The following is a 6340-nucleotide window of genomic DNA, read 5'->3' on the forward strand; positions in this document are numbered from 1 at the left end:
GGTAGGCGGCGATGGCGAGGGCGAGGCCGCCGCGCGCGGCAAGGGCCACGCGGCGCAGCGGAAGGTGCAGCGGGCAACGGCGGCGGCGCCAGCAGCAGACCAACAACAACTAGTGGGGGTGACATGCGGTGAGCGGCGCCAGGGTGGAGCTCCAGTGGGCGCGCGGGGCGAAGCTCTGACGAGCGCCGGCGTGGATGCGGGAGGAGGCAGGCGAGCGAGGCGGATGCAGGGGAGCGGACGGTGGCGGCGGAGCAGGCGAGCAGCGAAGCAGCGAGCAGCGGGGCCAGATGGTGCGGCAGGGCAGGACGGAGGGCGCGAGCAGGTGCGGTCATGTAGGGACGGCCGCACGCTACGGTTGCGGGCGCGCGCGAGGTGCAGAGAGCCGCTGGGGGAGGGGGTTGCCGGGCGTGGTGAAGGACACGGTGAGCGCGCGTGGGCGTGGCGAAGAACGGCGCCGTTGCACGTGCGGGATAGGGGAGAGAGGGGAGGGCAAGGCCCTCACCGGCGTTTGCAGGCAGGGGATCAGCGTGGCTCGGTGGAGCTGTCGAGGGGGAGGAACGGAGACGACGTGCGGCGGGGAGATGAGGTCCGACGGCGTAGAGGGCGGCTTCGGGCGACAATGAGGTCCGGCGAGGTTGCGGGACGAGGCGGCGACGACGTTGGTTCACGGGGAGGTGGGCGCGGTCGCCCCGATCCTGATCTGGATCGGGGGGAGTGGGGGGAGAGAGAGACGTGCGGGGTGTCGGTGGGTTGACCGGTGGAGTGGGGGAATTATGGAGAGGGAGTGGGGCGCCGGTTGGGCCGGCCTGGCTAGCCAAGTTGCCAGCTGTCGTGGTTCTAAGCCTGACAGTAGAGTGGGGGGTAGGTATAGAGAGGCAAGGTCCTAGCTATGGAGAGGTTGTAAGCACAAAGGATGTACGAGTTCAGGCCCTTCTCGGAAGAAGTAACAGCCCTACGTCTCGGAGCCCGGAGGCGGTCGAGTGGATTATGAATGTATGGATTACAAGGTGCCGAACCCCTCTGCCTGTGGAGGGGGGTGGCTTATATAGAGTGCGCCAGGACCCCAGCCAGCCCACGTAGGAGAGGGTTTAAGGTGAGTTAAGTCTGGGGCGTTACTGGTAACGCCCCACATAAAGTGCCTTTACTATCATAAAGTCTACTTAATTACAGGCCGTTGCGGTGCAGAGTGCCTCTTGACCTCCTGGTGGTCGAGTGAGTCTTCGTGGTCGAGTCCTTCAGGCCAGTCGAGTGAATCCTAGTTGGTCGACTGGAAGGCGACCTCTTCTAGGGATGTCCTAGGTAAGTTACTTGGAACAGGTCCATGACCCTACCCTAGGTACATAACCCCATCATTAGCCCCCGAATGGATTGAGGCTTCGAGTGAAGAAGGAGTTGATGTCGTTTCCGATTAACCTTTGCGCTCTAGTTGTGCGCTGTTCTGGATCAAAGAATCTCTTCGTTGACAGGGAGCAATTTGTCTTCGGTCGACTCGATCCATTCTATTTTTGCGTCGAGTGATCTTTCGAGCTTCGACGATCTCCGAGCGACGGATCGCCGGAAACACCGCGTCTGACAGACTGATTTGTTGCTCGCGGATTCCGCGGGGTGCAAAATTTGGGGGCGCGCGCGAAGCGGGGCAGACCGCGGCGTTCGGATGGGACGGGGCATAGACGCCTCGATCTCCGCGCCGCCTTTTTTGCCACGTATCCAGTCCTCATAACTGCTCCCAGATATGATTAGATCGACCGGGCCCACATGTCAGCCACTCGGAAGGGACCTTATAAATGTGCCCGGCGAGGATTTCTGTGCTGCGCCTCAGCATTCTCCCTCTCTCCCTCTGCTTCCTTCCTCCCTGCTCAGCGTGCTCGCTCTCGCTCCCGCACCACTTCCCTTCGTGCATCTCACCGGCGACCATGGCCAAGGAGAAGACGGCGGCGCTGGAGCGTGCCAAGAAGGCGTCGGCATCGGAGAAGGCGAAGGGGAGATCCACCAGCCGCAGAGGGTCCTCGTCCAGATCCCGCCTGCCGAAAGGCTGGGTCCAAGGAGACTGGATCCAGTCAACCATCACGGAGAAGGACCTCCTCGACATGGCCAACGAGGGCTTGATCCCTCACGGAGCTGCGAGGTTGCCGGGGAAGGAGTGGCAGCCACAGCCAGAAGAGGGTGAGTGTGTGCTTCTGGCCACTCATGTTGATCGTGGGTTTTCCTTGCCGCCAAGCATTTTCTTCCGTGGCTTCTTGAATTTCTTTGGAGCGCAGCTCCACCACTTTACCCCAAACTCCATTGCCTATCTTGCTGCATTCGTGTCCATGTGTGAGGGTTTCTTGGGCTGTCGACCGCACTGGGGTTTGTTCAAACGTATCTTCACGTGTCGCTCTCAGACCGTGAAGAAGGCGAGCCCAGGTGATGAGAAGACCCGAGTCGTCCAAATGTGTGGGGGCCTGGGGATTCAGGTGAGGAATAATAGCACCTTCCTGCCCATGTCCTTTCCCGAGTCCGTCAGAGGCTGGCAGTCGACTTGGTTCTACTGTCAGGTCCAGTCGATGCCAGGGCAGTCGAGTGGACTCCCTCCGTTTACCATGGACCGAGTGAACAAGCCCTCCCCTCTGAAGCTGATTCCGGAGGAGAAAGCCGACGTGAAGATGTTGATGGAGCGCGTGGTGCAGTTGGTTCGGGAGGGGGTGACGGGCATGGATCTTCTGGAGGTCTTCCTCAGGCGTCGCATCCAACCCCTTCAATTCCGGAGCCACTGCATGTGGTTGTACTGTGGGCCCGAAGACGAGACTAGAGTCCATCCAGAAGAAGTCGACGACGCCACTCTGGAAAGATGGATGGTAGCCGTTACCGGAAACAGGGACAACCCGCGCGGAGCCAGAAGGATTCCTCCACTCGACCACAACAGCGACCCAAACAAGGTACACTTGCTCTGCTTTCCATTGTGTCCTTGTCGTATTCATTTCTGCTAACCCTGCCGACTGGTCGACTGATCCTTGTTTGGGCATCTGCTAGGCCTTCACCGAGCTGTACTCGATGCCCAATGGGGCACAAGCTTCGACTGAGGAAGGCGAGGCGAGCGGGGGCGAGGCGAGCGGGGGCGAGAGCCAGGAAGAGGAGGAATGGGACTCGGATGCTGCAGGGGATGATGACGACGATGATGATGATGAAGGTGATGAAGATGACATCGAGGACGAGGAAGAAGAGGAGGAGGAGGTCGTTCCACCGCGCTCAGAAAGGCGGTCGAAGCTTGTCCACGACCCTTCGACCGAACGTGGTAAGGGGGTTGCGACCGCCACTCAGTCGACCAAGCGCCCTCGGACCACCTCTCCGGCGCCGACTGAAAAGGCGCCGAAGCAGCCCAGGGCAGCCTCATCGAAGCCGACCAAGCTCCTGCCGAAGATGAAGGTGTCCATCCCCACCATATCAGGGTAATTGTGTTGCTCATATTTTCTTATTCTGTGCGAACTTTATCTTTGGTCGACGCTGAGGTTAGTCGACTGATCCTTTGGAGTTGCAGTGCTGCTACCTCTGAGACTTCGGCCCGGGCCGATGACCACGAAATGGAGGATGCGGCAACTTCGAACCCAGGTACTGTATTCTTAACACCGTTTTTAGTCGACTGACTCGCGACCTCTGATCCTGATTCTTCTTCGCAGTTCCGCCCCATACTGTTATCGATCTTCCTGACGACGACGAGGATGAAGAACTGCTGGCACGCAGGAAGAGTCGGAAAACGCCCGCCAGTAAGGTGCCTCAGGATGCGACGGCGCCTGAGACTCTGACTGTGGAGGAAGGGAACACCACTCGACACACGGTGTCCTTCGCGATTCCACTGACGAGTGCTCAGCAGCCCTCCCTCTTCACGACTCACCACGTCCCAGAGGACCAAGCTGGTGCAGCGAAGGAGGCAATACGCCAGGCGGGACTCATGATGGAGCAGCTGAAGACCATCCGGGATGCGAGCCAGGCAGCTTATGACGCCAGCTCTGCCCTCCAAAGCAATGTCCAGGTCAGTCGACTGCTGTTTGTTCTGTTGGATATGCTACCAAAAACTTTTCTTTTCCGGGATTTATATTAGTCACCCACTGGGTGTGTCGAATAAACTCCGTGTTAGCGGGGGCACGCTGAGTGCACCCGCTGGGTGTAGTCCCCAAGGCTAAGGTCGACTGCTGGCAGTCGGCCTTAGGCTTTATGATGTCAATCTTTCTGTCAGTCGACCGGTCGACTGGATTTCACAAACCGGTGGGGGCACGCTGAGTGCACCCACTGGGTGTAGTCCCCAAGGCTAAGGTCGACTGCTGGCAGTCGGCCTTAGGCTTTATAATGTAAGTCTTTCTGTCAGTCGACTGGTCGACTGGATTTCGCAAACCGGTGGGGGCACGCTGAGTGCACCCACTGGGTGTAGTCCCCGAGACTGTGGTCGACTGCTTGCAGTTGATCACAGTCTTAGAGAATGCGTCTCGCACACTGTTTTTTTTTTTTTGAGGTCGACTGGTCGACTTTGTCTTCAACGGGATTAGTGGGGGCACGCTGAGTGCACCCACTGGGTGTAGTCCCCGAGACTACGGTCGAATGCTTGTGTTCGGCTGTAGTCTTAGAAACGTGTGTTTTTCCCTTTTCACTCGGAAGTGAATTATTTTTGACATTTAGTCGATTGGTTCTTCGCAGAACTCTTGTGATCTTGTGACTCGCTACTCAGAACTGGAACAGAAGCATACTCAAGTCGAGCTGAGCTTGAAGCTGGTTCAGGAGAAGCTGACAAAGGCAAAGGAGGAGACTGAAGGTATGTTTGGTGAGACCCTGACGACTGCTTTTCCCCTTGCTTGTTTCGGCATCTGATCTCGCTGTAACTTGCAGGTAAGGTAAGGGAGGCCCAGCAGAAGAAAGACCTTGAGCTAGCCGAGAAGATCAAGCTTGCTGACGAGAAGTTAGCTTCAGTCACCAAGCTCGAACAAGACAATACCAATCTGAAAACTGCTCTTGGGATTGCCAACAAGGAAGTCAGTCGACTGAGAACTGACAAAGCTGCCTTGACCGACCAAGTCAGCAAATTGACTGAGAAGAAAACTGAACTGGAGGCCTTCCTGAGTGGCCTTGCCAAGAAGCTGTTTCTTATGCTTGAAGGTAAACCTCCATGTTTGGCAAATATTTCCAACTGTGGCTTCTTCCATTCGACTATCCCCTTGACTTAGTGATCACCCTTGCAGAATTTTGTCAAAACTTTGAAGAGGAAACCAGCCGACTGGAGCCAAACCTTGACCCCGTCAATTCTCCGGTGAACGACGAAGTTGCCATGGATGTTTTCCGACTGGAGTCTCGTGTCGCAGCTGTCGTGGACTATCTCGCAAGGCTGAAGGCCGCCACATCTCGCATCGACTCGACGCTCTGGCCTGAGGAGACACTTCAGAATGACCTTGAGTCGCTGATGGCCCGCTTGAACACGATCCCTGGTCGAGTGCAGGAGTGGAAGAAGTCCTCGGCTCGGTGTGGTGCAGATGTCGCTCTGTGTCTGGCCCGAGTCCACTGCAAAGATGCACGAGAGGAGAAGCTGGCGGCCCTTCGGGTGGCCAATACCAAGAAGCACGACTTCAGGTCCTTTATGGAGACTTTCCTTGCAGCTGCCACTCGGATCGCCGACGGAATTGACCTTGATGAATTTGTTGCACCTTCCAGCCCTCCACAGGAGGGGTAAAAAACTTCTTCTGGCTCGACACTTTAAATTTGCCTCGGTATGCCGAGTGGGATTGTAACCGACAAACCTTAACAGGCTTGACGCCCGAGCACTTTCGGTTCCTTTAGATATCGATTCAAACTTGAATTTGGCGCTTGAATATGATTGCCTTCGGCTCGGAATGTCTTTTGCAGGTTCAAAGCAAGGTGCCTGTACCGCAATCGACTTATTCTTTAGTCTACTTAGGCGAGCACTGGGCTGCAGCTAAGCCTCCGAGTGAGAGGGTCGCTCTTCACTCGGTAGGATTTTTGTAACTTAGGCGAGCGCAGGGCTGCAGCTAAGCCCCCGAGTGAGAGGGTTGCTCTCCACTCGGTAAGATTTTTATAACTTAGGCGAGCACGACGCTGCAGCTAAGCCTCCGAGTGGAAGGCTGGCTTACCACTCGGTAGGATTTTGATAACTTAGGCGAGCACGAGGCTGTAGCTAAGCCCCCGAGTGAGAGGATCGCTCTTCACTCGGTAGGATTTTCACAACTTAGGCGAGTGCTTGGACTGCAGCTAAGCCCCCGAGTGAGAGGGTTGCTCTTCACTCGGTAGGATTTTTATAACTTAGGCGAGCACGAGGCTGCAGCTAAGCCTCCGAGTGAGAGGGTTGCTCTTCACTCGGTAGGAT

The 6340-nt window shown here is 56.8% G+C and overlaps 1 long non-coding RNA gene across 1 annotated transcript; it reads left to right on the top strand.

The window, feature by feature from the left end:
- The first annotated feature begins 3949 nt into the window (after positions 1–3949).
- On the top strand, positions 3950–4884 carry LOC119329129. The gene is made up of 3 exons (XR_005159310.1): positions 3950–4006; positions 4666–4780; positions 4855–4884. It is a non-coding gene; the product is annotated as an uncharacterized LOC119329129 (long non-coding RNA).
- Positions 4885–6340: the final 1456 nt, after the last annotated feature.

The sequence above is a fragment of the Triticum dicoccoides genome, chromosome 7A, assembly GCF_002162155.2.
Source record: "Triticum dicoccoides isolate Atlit2015 ecotype Zavitan chromosome 7A, WEW_v2.0, whole genome shotgun sequence".
Classification (NCBI taxonomy): Eukaryota; Viridiplantae; Streptophyta; class Magnoliopsida; order Poales; family Poaceae; genus Triticum; species Triticum dicoccoides.